The following is a 13,795-nucleotide window of genomic DNA, read 5'->3' as shown; positions in this document are numbered from 1 at the left end:
CCACAAATTTTAATCCAGAGGGTCTCCAGTCATCCACCCTGGTCACCAATATCAGCTTGCAGGGACATGTAGTTTTCCTTAACATAGATAGCTACACCCCCGCCCCTTTTATCTACACAATCCCTCCTGTACAGGGTATAGCCATCTATACCTGTGGTCCAGTAATGGGTGGAGTCCCACCAGCTCTCCGTTATCCCTATGACATCATAATTATTTGTGTTAAGCAGGAGGATGAGTTCCTCCTGCTTATTCCCCAAGCTCCTGGCATTTGTGTACAGGCAGGCAAGTGTCTTCTTTGGGGCTCTTGCCTTGTACACAGATTGTACCAGGGCTGGGGCAGGGGTGGGCTACCTTAGGTGCCTTGGCCTGCTGGCTTTGCAAGGGTTGCTTAGCGGGCCAGCAGTGGCAGTAGTCCCCCCATCCCCCAGCAGGCTTAGTTTAAAGCCCGGTGGAGCAGGTCAGGTAGTCTGGCTGAGAAGAGCCTCCTCCCCAGCGGAGAGAGGTGGAGGCCATCTCTTCCCAGCAGCTTGCTGCCTCTCTCGCTAAAGAGCTGGCTGTGGTCATGGAAGCCAAAGCCTTCCCTATGACACCAGTGCCGCAGTCTTTGGTTAACTACGTGGATCCTCCTCTCCCTCCCATACCCTGAGACTGGAAGGATTGAAGAGAACACCACAGACTTCCCCCAGAGAGATGGCTGGAGGACATTGCAATGCCAGAGCCACTGCTACTGCCAGCTCTTCCTCTACTCACACCTGTCAGGTCTGTCCAGGCAGGACTGCTCACTCTCAAGGCTTCCATTCTGGTCCTGCTTTGGTGCTGTGGGGACTGCTCATTCTTCCTGAGAAAGTAGGACAATTGGCTAGTTACCTCAGCTGTCTGTACATGAATGCACAGAGCCTGGGAAACAAGCAGGAAGAATTGGAAGTGCTCACACAGCTACAGAACTATGCCATGATTGGAATAACAAAGATTCGGTGGGATAGCTCGCATGACTGGAGTGCTGTCATAAATGGGTACAAACTTTTCGAGAAGAACAGGCAGGGGAGAAGAGGAGGAGTTGCTCGTTATGTAAAAGAGCTGTATGATTGCTCAGATCTCCAGTATGAAACTGGAGACAGGCCTGCTGAAAGACTCTGGTAATGGCCAGAGGAGAAGGCAACAAGGATAATATTGTGATGGGTAACCACCAGACCAGGAGGATGAAGTGGATGAGGCTTTCTTCAAACAGCTGGAAGAAATTTCCAGATCCCAGACCCTGGTTCTAATGGGGGACTTAAATCACCCTGACATATGCTAGGCAGGCAAAACAGCACTGCACAGGCAATCCAGGAAGTTTTTGTAGAGTGCTGAGGGCAACTTCCTGGTGCACGTGTTGGAGAGCCCAACTAGGGGCCATGCTTTTCTTGACCTGGTGCTGATAAATAGGGAAGAATTAGTGGGACATGTACAATTGGATGGCAATTTGAGCAGCAGTTACCATGAGATGATTGAGTTCAGGATCCTGAGGAAAGGGAGGATGGAGAGCAGCAGAGTAAGGACCCTGGACATCAGAAAAGCAGAAAAACTCACTCAAGGAACTGATGGGCAGGATCCCCTGGGAGGGCAGTCTGAAGAGGAAAGGTGTCTAGAAGAGCTGGTTGTAAAGGGCACAGGAATGGAGAGTATTGCTCAGGTATGCAGGGATGAAATCAGGATGGCCAAAGTACAATTGGAGTTGCAGCTAGCAAGAGATGTGAAAGACAACACGAAAGGTTTCTACAGGTATGTCAGCAACAAACGGAAAATCAGGGAAAATGTGGGTTCTTTACTGAATGGGAGAGGTAACCTAGTTACAGATGATGTGGAAAAGGCTTAAGTACTGAATGGCTGCATCTACACAAAATGCTGAATGCACAGTTGTTACTGCACAGTTATTTGGTACTTGCATACACAGATACTAAATGACTGAGCAGTAACATAGCATTGCATTACACTTCATGTCCCTTGACGCTACTGCACAGTAATAGCAAACTGCTGCACAGTCAGCATCTCATGTAGACATGGCCAATGCCTCTTTTACCATTGGCGAGTTGTAGGGGGTGCATGCGGGTGCACATGCACCCCCTGAACCCCCTGAGAAAAGGTTCTGTCAATGCTGCTGGCAGTGCCTACAGGCGGTTGCCGCTCACCACTCACCCCCCTCGCTGCCAACACCACCGGAGGCATCTTCAGGTTGTCTGCCACTGCTGACAGCATCTGTGGGTGGTTGCCAACCACCGACTGGTGTTTGCCAACCTCCCCCCCCACTGGCAACAGAGCCTCCTACACCCTCCCCATTTGCCGCGACCATACTCCCAGCACCAACAGCACCACCGCCTGTGGGAGCTCGCCATGCCCCCCCAGCCTCTGGGGGCATGCAGTGTTCATGTCTTTTACCTTAGTCTTCACAGGCAAGGTCAGCTCCCACACTACTGCCCCTGGCAGCACAGTTTGGGGAGGAGGTAAGCAGCCAACATTGGTGAGAGAGCATGTTAGGGACTATTTAGAAAAGCTGGATGTGTATGTCTATGGGGCTGGATGTGATGCACCTGAGAGTGCTGAGAGAGTTGGCCAATATGACTGCAGAGCCACTGGCCATTATCCTTGAAGACTCATGGGGATCAGGAGAGGTCCTGGATGATTGGGAAAGGGCGAATATAGTGCCCATCTTTAAGAAAAATAAAAAGGAAGATCTGAGGAACTACAAACCAGTCAGCCTCACCTCAGTCCCTGGAAAAATCTTGCAGTAGGCTAGGGAATCCTATTTCTAAGTCCTTGAAGGAAAAGAAGGTGATTAGGAACAGTCAGCCTGACCAACCTGATTGCCTTCTATGATGAGACAGTTGTCTCTTTGTATGCAGGGAGAGTAGTGGATGTGATATACCTTGACTTTAGGAAGGCTTTTGGCACAGCCTCCTATAACATTCTTTCAAGCAAGCTAAGGAAGTCTGGGTTGGATGAATGGACCATAATGTGACTAGAAAAGTAGCTGAATTGTCAGTCTCAAAGGGTTGTAATCAATGGCTCATTGGCTAGTTAGCAGTCAGTATCAAGTAGAGTGACCCAAAGGTGGGTCCTGGGGCTGGTTTTGTTCAGTATCTTTATCAAAAATCTGAAATATGAGATGGAGTGACCCTCAGCAAGTTTGTGGATGGCACCAAGCTGGGGGAGTAGTAGATAAGCTGGAGGGTATGGCTGATATTCAGAGAGACCTTGACAAATTGGAGGATTGCACAAAAAGAAATCTCATGAGGTTTAATGAGGACAAGTGCAAAGTCCTGCAATTAGGATGGAACAATCTCACGCATCACTATAGCCTGGGGACTGACTGGCTAAGTAGCAGCTCTGTAGAAAAGGACCTGTGTGTTACAGCGAACAATAAGGTGAATATAAGCCACTAGTGTGTCCATGTAGTTCAGAAGGCTAACAGCATATTCAGCTGCATTAGTAGGAGCTTCACCAGCAGATAAAGGGAAGTGATTATTCCTGTCTATTTGGCACAGGTGAGGCCACAGCTGGAGTCCTGTGTCCAGTTTTGGACTCCCTCCACTACAGAAATTATGTAGACAAATTGGAAAGAGTCCAGTAGACAGCAACAAAAATAGTTAATGGGCAGGGGCACATGGCTTATGAGGAGAAACTGAAGGAACTGGGCTTATTTAGTGAAGAAGAGATGACGGGGGTGGGGGCGAGATTTAATAACAGCCTTTAACTACCTGAAGAGTGGTTACAAAGTGAATGAATCTAGACTGTTCTCAGTGGTGGCAGATGACAGACCAAAGAGCAATGGTTTCAAGCTGCAGCAAGGGAAGTTTAAATGAGATATGAGGAAAAACTCTCTCACCAGGAAGGTGGTGAAGTACTGGAACAGGTTACCCAGAGAGGCTGTGGAATCTCCATTCTTGGAGGTTTTTAAGACCCAGGTAGACAGAGCCTTGGCTTGGATGATCTAGGTGGGCATAGACCTATTCTGAGCAGGGGGTTGGACTAGATGACCTCTTGACTTCCTGATTGCAGTCTTAATTGTCTATGATTCTGATCTGTAAATGTTGCGCTATGGGAAGATTGTATGGGCCTAAAAAAGAGCACAGTGAGAATAAAAGGCTACATCTGTGTGAATTAAATAAGAGACTGACTATTTCCATGTAGCAATTAAGAAAAAGAAAGAAATATACCAGAATTATAATACATCATAGAGGAGTTGGAATCATTAAATCGGCTTCAGCAGAGAAATAAAGTATAAATATTTGATAAAGATTACTGAAGTACATGGAACAAAGAGAAATAAATAAAGATAAAGAAAGATCAGAACACTTAAAATACATGAGAAATAAGATACCAGACAGTATATCTTTGGGGCTATTATAGAACAAGGAGAGGAAGTTAGTAATAAATGAAGATGATATTGCACTGAGCTAGAATTAATTCTTTTTTTACTGAAAGGAGAAGCTGAAACACATACCACCAACATGAGGGTAAACCTTCTAGACAGATGTGGAAAGGAGATGGCAACTGTGGAAAGCCCAATTTTTATCCGGTTAAAACTATTGAAAGCAACTAGCAGAAAGACCACAAAGCAGTCGACAGGAGGAACTGATCCAAAGTCCAGCCAAGTCTATGGAAAGAATACGATTGGAGTACTTCCAAAGATCCTAGAGAAGGCATCAAATGATTGAATAGCTTTCTGCTGTCTGACTATTTGTGAGAAGTTGGAATGGATGCACAGTGCTAACTGCCCAATGTAGCAAAACCCCTAGGATCAGACTGTCCTAAATAACTGCAGTGCAGACTTCAAGGAAATACCACAACCAAGTGAGCAGGAAAGGCAGTGATGATTTTTCTAAACAGCTCCCTCAGGAAACAAAGGCTTAAGAGTAGCTAATGTAAAATCTACATTTCAGTTAAACTCAAAACATTTAAAGAATCTCCTAGGATGAAAGACTCTCCCTAGTGAAATCAATAATTGTTTTGCCACTGACTTCAATGGAGATAGGATCCAACCACAAGCCTTTACATGGAATATGTCTGAAGTATTTACAGTACTGAAGGAACCAATTATCCCCATAATTAACTCCAGAGCCAAATGCCACAGACCATATCTTCAGTCGGTGTATTATGGCATACCTTTGTTGGCTCAGTGGAGCCTATGTTCATTTAGAGCAACTGAAGATCCAGCCCTGTAGCCTAAGGTTTGGGCTAGCAAATGGTCTGCATGTTGTTCAATATGGTTTTCTTTATGTACAAGGTGTCAAATGACAAAGGCAGCAGTAGATGCAAGCAGTGTTAATTGGTTCAAGTTGGATGGCTAGATATATTCCTCAACCCTTAGATGTCTCTGTGTAGAACCAGAGAATATATTTTTGAGCTAGACTTTTGAAGTCTTAGGGATGAAATACATTGTTGGTGCCCTCAGGGCTCATGAGGGCCTTGCCTGGAGATGGATCATCGTAATACTTTGCTATTCTATAGCACCTTTCACAGAAGGATCTGAAAAGGCTTTTATGGATATTTATTAATTGAGCTACATGACATCCCTCTGTTGCAGGTCATTATAATTTCTTCAAAGTAAAACAGCTAGTTAGAGGAAGGGTCAGGAATAGAGAGCGACTTGTTAACAGGTTGTGCTCACCCTTAAAAAAATAAAAAAATCAAAAGCATTGAAAGGAACAGACCCCATTCTGGAATATTTTAAATAAATAGCGTGCTGGTTAATACTACACCAGGGAAGCCAATGGGAGTTTTGCCATTGATTTCAATGGGCATAGGATCAAGCTCTTCAAGCTCTTTCCTCATTTCCTGATTGAAGCATCTGGAAAGGCTCTTGTTCTTGACAATATCCTTTATAGACCACTAGTAATGGCCTATTATAGTTCCACGTTATCCAGGTAGCTTTTGCTACCCTTTCATGAGTCTCAGCAGCTTTCCTGAATGAACTGGCATTTTAAAAGAGCTCTCCCAGGGGCCGGAGGCAAAGCCCGTTGAAGTCAATAGAGTCTTTCAATTGATTTCAACAAACTTCGGATGAGGTCCTTGGTCTTTTAAAATGGTTTTCAACGAACATCAAAATGACTGATAATTTTTGGTCTGCACTTACAAACTTATTGTAAGTATTGTCTCTGAGCTCCTTATCTGAGTGAAACAAACTTATTTCTACTTCTCCTTTTTGATTTCTCTAGGTCTCTTAAATTTGTTGCACAGCTCCTACACTTGGTTAATTTAAAGAGTCTCTACCCCCATTTCGTCATCTTTGCTTCCTCAAGATGCTTTCTAATTCAACCAGAAGGGTTCTTTAAATGGAGGTCTCTCTGGGGAGGTGCCATTTCACTATTTGTCCTTGTTGCTTCCTAGTTATGTTATGGGCCCACAAGCCAAATATTAAAGGACTAGCTCTGGCTGCAAATACGAAGCTTAAAAGTTAAAGGAAATTGAAAATGTGCCCAATTTGCACCAGAGGGAGCCTCCGTAATTCATTTTGTTGGAAAACAGCATCCAATCAACAGTACACATATGGTGTAAGTGTTTGAAAAGTTCATAGCCTGGCAAATGCAGCCATTCCAGACTCATCCAAGTTTGCGAGAGAGAGAATGGTCCATCTGTGAGCAAAGATCTTGGTGTTTATTTATATTTTTAAAAAATAAGTTACACTGTTGCAGGAAGACAGGGCAGGCAGGGCTATGGGATTAATAGCTCTTTCACTATCTGCTTCTCATTAACATTGATTTTTGTATATTTCATGTCTAACCATGGACATGCTTCTTTAAAATCCTCTCTTTGGTTCTCAGCTTCTCATGAATGAGAGCACTAAGTTCTTTATTTCTTTCAAGGAAAACGTTTGCTGTTCTTCTACAGTTAATTAATGTTTAGCACTGAATAACTTTATTGTGTGGCACCACAAAACAATTCCTTAAAATTTATCAGCAAATTCTAGTGCTGAAAAAACAAATCCTTGAGTCAGAAGTCTGTTTATTAAGTGAAGTCATTACAAACGGATCTTTTTTTTTTTTTTTTTTTTACTTCAAACCATGTTTAACGCTGGCACATTATAATGCAATGTTGTAATTAATAATAATGTTGTTGATCCTAGGGAAACAAAGTACAGCAAAGGCATGAATGCTGTTTTCCTGCCTGATGCTGGCAAATGCTTTCTCTGGTATTCCCTAACCCAGATCTTTAAAAATCCTTTTTCTACCTCATTGCCTGCCTTTGTTAGATTGGTTTAAAAGAATAGTTTATTTTTTTGTCCACTGCCTCCTGATTTCTGAGTACTCAGAACAAGCTCGCAACCTTTCCTCTGGAAACAGAGGTGCTGTAAATGTACTTTAAAAGAGAAAATGGAGATCCTCACAGCATTACAAGCTTCCAGGAACTGAAGGAAGAGATCCTCAGCTGAGTTAAATTCTCATGGCTCCAGGTATTTTAATGAAGGTAATCAAGACTTGTATTTGGATCTTTAAAAAAAAACAACAGCTCTCATGAAACACATGATCAGTTGTAAGTGCTGGCCATACTTTCTCTCCATGTCGGGTCTGTTGGAAGTGGGGAGAAGCTTGCACTGCAGCTTTCTGTGCTACCTTTAACATAACTTAAAATGAGTTAATGTTAAAGCTGAGAGTCTGGCACCTTTCATGAGGAGGTTGGGGAAAGGCCCCATGAAATCTACCCATTGTGGACCACTCCTGAGCAACTTCACCTCCTATTGACATTAATGGTGCGCAGCCGCTCACAGGAAGCTGAAGGGCCTGATTCTGCATGTCTTAATCACAGAAGACTTTTCTCCTTGCTTCATACTAGTTTAACTCCCTGGAGTTCAATGGGGTTATTCCTGATTTATACCAGTGAAACCAAGGGCCTTGTTACATATTACACTTAGCACATGCTAACAGCAATTGCACTCGCTTTGAGCAGTCACACATTAGGAGTTAATACCCTCGGCAACATGCACTGCTCTGATCTGCCCTTAGAGGGCTGGTGAGCAGTAGGGGTGTGTGAAGCAGGCTGTATTGAATTTGGATTCAGCCCGATACAGAGGATAGTGATTTGATTAGTTGTTTAGGATCACTGTCCTGATTCAATTTGGCTGAATCTGAATATTAAGATTCAATTCTGATTTGGAGAACCAGTGATTCGGCCATAGACACTGCTTTAAATGTTTTTTCTACATACCTTGAGGTACCAGGTGTGGCTTGTGAACACTGAGATGGTAGGGCAGATGGAGAGTCCCCCAGGAGCACGCCCCCCCCGCGTGCTTAGCAGTAGACCCCCCCTGCACCCCCCCGGCTCAGCAATCAGCCACGGGGTGACCCCGGGTGCCCCCCCAAGACCCAGGAGGGGTCCCCCCATGACTGATTGCTGAGCAGGGGAGCTGGGGGGGGGTCCTCTATGTGCTCCCTGGTGAACCCAGAAGTGGACCAGAAGTGCTTCTGGTCCACTTCTGGGTCCACCACCAAGTGACCTGGGGACTGCCCCCTTCCCCCTGCACTACTATGGGACACTCCATCTGCCCCACCATCTCAGTGTTTATGAGCTGTGCCTAGTACCTTGAGGTATGTAGAAAAAACATAAAGCTGTGTCTATGTCCAAATTATTGAATCTCTCTGAATCTCTCTGAATCAAATAGGAGGCTTCCAATTCAATTCAGAGAGATTAATGGGTCTCCTGATTAAATTTGGATTCGGAGATTTGGCCACCAAATTGAGCTGTAGCTCCTCCGAATTGAATCAGCGACCGAAGCTTCGCACAGCCCTAGTGAGCAGGGACATGGCTAGGAGCTAAACGGGCTCTGTGCCTACCCAGCTTGCCTGTTGTCAGGGGCAGGGCTGGTGGCCCAGGTTGTGGGCAGCCGGGGCCTGGCAGGGTCCCATTGGGCTTGCCAGCCCTAGCCTGCCCTGAGTGGGACCCCAGTGCCCACCACAGCCCCAAATGTAAATAGAAGAGGATTATTTCTGAGCCACTCAAAGGGCCCTTAGCATGGGTTTCTCTGCCCTAATGGGTGGACACTCTTGGTTTAAGGGCCCTTAGCACATATTTTAGTTAATGTGCACCAACACCTTGAGAGGAAAATCAATTTCCACAAGTACTTCTATTGACTACAAGTGAAGTAAAAAGAGAATTACTGTTGGAACAGGACACCTACTGTGGAAACTCTTTTCTGTTTTCATTTGAAAGCTGATGTGTGTGGAGGAAACAGATTTTTTCACAGTCCCCCAAATCCTCCTTTATGACATCAGAATAAAATCTGAGAAGTGTTTATCATTTGTTTGTTTTTTAATTTGCCTCCTTCCTGCATTAGAAGCACAGGCCTTACCTGCCTTTTCCTCAGGCAGACTTGATGTATGACTAGATGTCAAGCAAATAAAACCTGATTGATTGAAACAGGCACTGTTACTTTTTTTATACACTATACCCATCTTCTGTGTTGGTGTTAATGATGGCTAAAGTGAAATGCTCTTTAAAAATTCGTTGCCCTTTTGGCAATCCTTTCCCCTATAAGAGGTGAGAGAGCTTCCAGTACACATCCAAGAACCCCAAGAAGATTGTGCCCACAGGCACAGGGGTCGTTAAAGTGGAGTGGGAGGCCAAGGGGACATGGTGACTCAAATAATTCAATTTTAGGAGGAAAATTATTTATTGTAGTCTTTGAAAATCTGCAATGTACTTCCTTATTCAGCTTGAGCAGTCCCAGTGGCTCAAACTAGATCCAAGCTTTCTTCCATTGTCTGCTATTTCTCTCCCCTCTTCACATACTTGCCTGTGAGGTAACTGTAGGAAGCATTAGTCATGGTCCCTGCACCCCAAGAACCAAACTGAAGATCCAAGAGGCCCTAATACAGCTGTTACTTACTCACCTTGAGCCTTGCATGGCCATGACAGGGCAGTCTATCTCTGTCAAAACTAATTACCTGGCTAATTTATAATTTCTAACCATTGGAACCCTGTGATAATCACCAAGGAAGTGGATTTACTTGATTACATTCAGAAAGGGCACCCATGCACACTTTTCCAACACTGTCTCAAATTTTAAACGGAGTATAAGACCTTTTCACTGCAATGGTCTTCTCAATTATTTGCCTTCCTATGGCTGCAGAAATGCTGTTCAGTGTTTTTAGTGTACCCCTTCCATCTCTTTGCAGAAATGACCCAAAGCACTTAGCTTCTGTGGAATTAACTGATGCCACAGGTTAAACAACACCACCTTTTGATAACTCATAAGCTGTTAAAGTGCCATTCTTTTACCCCCACAGGACAATTAACATGCTGAAGAGCATGTTTTCTATCTCTTCACCTTTAATGAAGCTGATACAGCATTCCAGATTTTGTGAAGCCCCAGAACAATGAAAAAGCCTGAAAATTAGGATATTCTTCCAGGAACATCTGGTGACTGAAGACAGAAATGACAGCATTAGCATCCTTTCCCATGCTAGATTATTTGTAAGATTCTTAGAAACATGTACAATTATCAATAGTTCTCAGGAATTACTGTCTGTGCACACTGCTTCACTAACAGCCGGTAACTTAAATGGAATGATTGATTGGTTTCAGAGCAAGCTGTAATCAATATGGTGGATCTGAATGAATATTGTAGCTTTACACTTAATTAGAGGTGACTTGCCTATTTAGTATTGCAAGTCAGTAAAATGGCCAAGATCAACTCTGTAATTTGCTAACAATGGAGATACTGCCTCATTTCGTGGTCTTTGTTTCATTTTATGCCTGTGCATCTCGATTTCTATATTTGCTTATAGCGTTTATCTTATGAAAAGGGTAATATTCTTTTTTGGGTTTTGTACCATAGGATTGAACAAGATTTGTCTTTGAGAAAAGTTAAAATAAAAGCTTAATCTGCAGCTGAAAATCTTACTTTTCCTTTTACTTGCAAGGACATAAAATGAGAACAAGATAACTGCATGTTACATTGTAATTGTAAGTAAGGGCCAAAGGTCAGTCTGAACTACTACAAGACCAGTCTGCTTTACCTGATCTCTCAGGGTGTCATTGTGTGAGTTGCACTAGAATTTAAACTAACTTTTCAAAAAACAACAAAAAAAGTTTTTTAATCCTCAGTGCAGCACAAAAGTTATTTCCTTTGTGCACAGATTTGCCAATTTCCTACTGACTTTGTCTTACACTACAGGGATTATGCCATTCTCAGTTCTCAATTACACTTCAGTTGTATATTATCTCTGAAGTCTAATAACAACAACTTACATAGCTATATTACTATTTCCTTACTGATTATTTTAGCAGAAACATTCTGTGACTCAGAGATGGTAAGCTGAGCATGTGACTACGAATGGGGCTTACAAAGAGAGCTGCCATATTTATAGAGCAACCTGAATAAGAGAAAAGGCTGTTTGCCTTGAGCATTTTCTAATGCATAAAAAAGGGCTTTGCTAGCGTTGTCACAGGTTAAATACAACAATGGGACCCTGATCAACATCTAGGGATTCTTGCCTTAGTTTTTCAAGAAGCAGTAGTGTGGATACAATCAATAGACTGTAGGTAGATTTTATCCTTTATATTCATTTAGTACATATGCTCATTCTAGTATGTGATGACTTGCACCGTAGCTGAACCTGAATCCCTGCTTCAGAAGTACTGGATTTAACTGCATGTTGTACCTTGAGAGCTACAAGCTACACACTGGAATCATACTGTTTGCTCTATACCAGGGGTGCTCAACCTCAGGCCAGTAAGCCAGTGTGTGGGGGCAGGAGAAGGTGATGCTAGACCACCCCAGAACATAATCCCAGCATAAGGAAGGTGGGAGAGGATGTTGCTAGTCCCCCAGGATCTAATTCTGGTGTGTGAATGGTAGGAGGGGGCAATACTGGACCCAATCTCAGCAATCAGGGGATGGGAGGGGGTGGTGCCAGGCCCTCAATATGCAATCCCAGCATATGGGGCAGGGAGGGGGCAGTACTGGGCACCAGGGACTGATCTGGCCTGCAGATGGGCCCTGCACCACTCATTTGGCCCACAAGGCCAAAGGGTTATACATAATACAGAGCACTGCTTGGTATTATGCACTATATAGCAACTTCTTCACATTCATTGATGATTTTTATAACTATAGTTATAACATCAAAGGTACAAAATACTGATCCAGATTTGCCCACTTGCCTGTAGTGGGCAAATTGATTAATCAGACAGTGGAATTACCCACTACCAGTATGACCAAAACACCCATTTCATATCAGTGCAATTTCATTCTTCATCCTTTTCAGACCAGAATTTACACAGCCAAAAGAAAAAGAAGAAGGTATTTTATAAATACTGGTAGCTGGTGGGTGAGGGGGTGGCCAAATATTGCTCCTTCCCAGCTGTCAAGTCAATTTTCCTGTGCCTAGTTCAAGTTTAGGGCACATTTCCAAAGATACCAGCAGTGAGACAGCAAATGACAAATGGACCCATGACAGCATATAAAGATAAATGAGTTCAATAAACATTTGCTTTGTTCACCTTTTTTGCTCTTTAACAATATTACTGAATGGTTTAACCTGCGTCAGATGCAATATACTTCAGTACTCAGCAGCTAGCCAAACACAAACAGAAGAGTGAATAAAATGTGTGTATTACACATAGTTGCAGGTATAAGCCATGCCATTTCAATTTGCTAGTCATAAAGATCTTCAGTGTTGACACTTGTCAATTAGCTGCCAATCTGCTGTTTGGAAGACATTTGATCATTGTCAGAGGAGGTCTCTAATTTATATTAATTAATTAATTAATTTATTTATTTAGCATGTGAACATTTGCTATGATTTCAGGACTGTGTACAGTCTACCTACCCTGCTGTATTTCTCTGAGGCTGTGTTACCACACAAAATAAAGACATTTGTTCTTCTAACTATGCACCCAAGTACACTAGATTTGCTGCAAAAGCAACTTTGCTCCATGCTGTAAGCTAGGGCCATCTATCTCTTGTTTGACTGTGAAACCTTACAGGCTAAGTGCAGATGTTAAAAAAGCTGGAGGTAGAATGGATCTAAGTTACGCTGTTTCCTGTAAGTAACCTAGGTTGGACTGGTAGTGAACCCATTAGATTCACCCTTTGGCAGGTAGGGGGCATGCAGGCTGCCTGCACTGGCCAAGACCTGCAGGTTGGGGGCATCCTGCATGCCTCCTAGCATGCCCTGCAATCTCCCCAGGCTGCTGAAGAGTGCTGAACACAGATGAGCACCTAGGCCACCCCTGATTGGTAGCTGGGCATAGGCAAGCATAATCTGAGATGGCACCCTCTCCCCACCAGTACTCCAGGACCCTGTAGCTGCAGGCCAAAAAAGACTTGAAACACCCCAGGTACCTGTGGGCCAGGTCCCTGCCAGTAGTGGCCAAACCACAGAGGTCACAGGGTTGCCTATGTGCAGGCCCAGTCCTCATGTTCTACCCCCTGACACCTGCCAGAGGTGAGCCTCCCACACCAGCTCTTGCTTCAAAGGGAGGGTCCATGCTGAGGTCTGGGTGGCTTCTTTGGTATGTGGTGTGTAGGAGCCAGGATCAGGCTTCATGGGGTTGTACCCAAGTATGGGTGCCTGGAGATCCCTGACTGGGTGTTTGGGAGCCAGGATTGGGCCCTGAAGGGCTATGCTCAGGCACAGGGGTTCTTCTTGACTCACTGTCAGGTGTGTGTGTAAATCGTGGGGTGCTTTACAATGAGGTGCTGGGGGTATGGCTCAGAGATGTGGGTGCCAAGGTCCCAGGGCTCATGCAGGGGACACATGCATCTCCCTTCCCCCCTTCTATCACCTACCCCCTCCCTTCCCCCCTCCCCACTATC

Source organism: Gavialis gangeticus, unplaced genomic scaffold (genome assembly GCF_001723915.1).
Source record: "Gavialis gangeticus isolate Ggan-Ray unplaced genomic scaffold, GavGan_comp1, whole genome shotgun sequence".
NCBI classification, from domain to species: Eukaryota; Metazoa; Chordata; order Crocodylia; family Gavialidae; genus Gavialis; species Gavialis gangeticus.
This window is presented reverse-complemented; position numbering follows the sequence as displayed.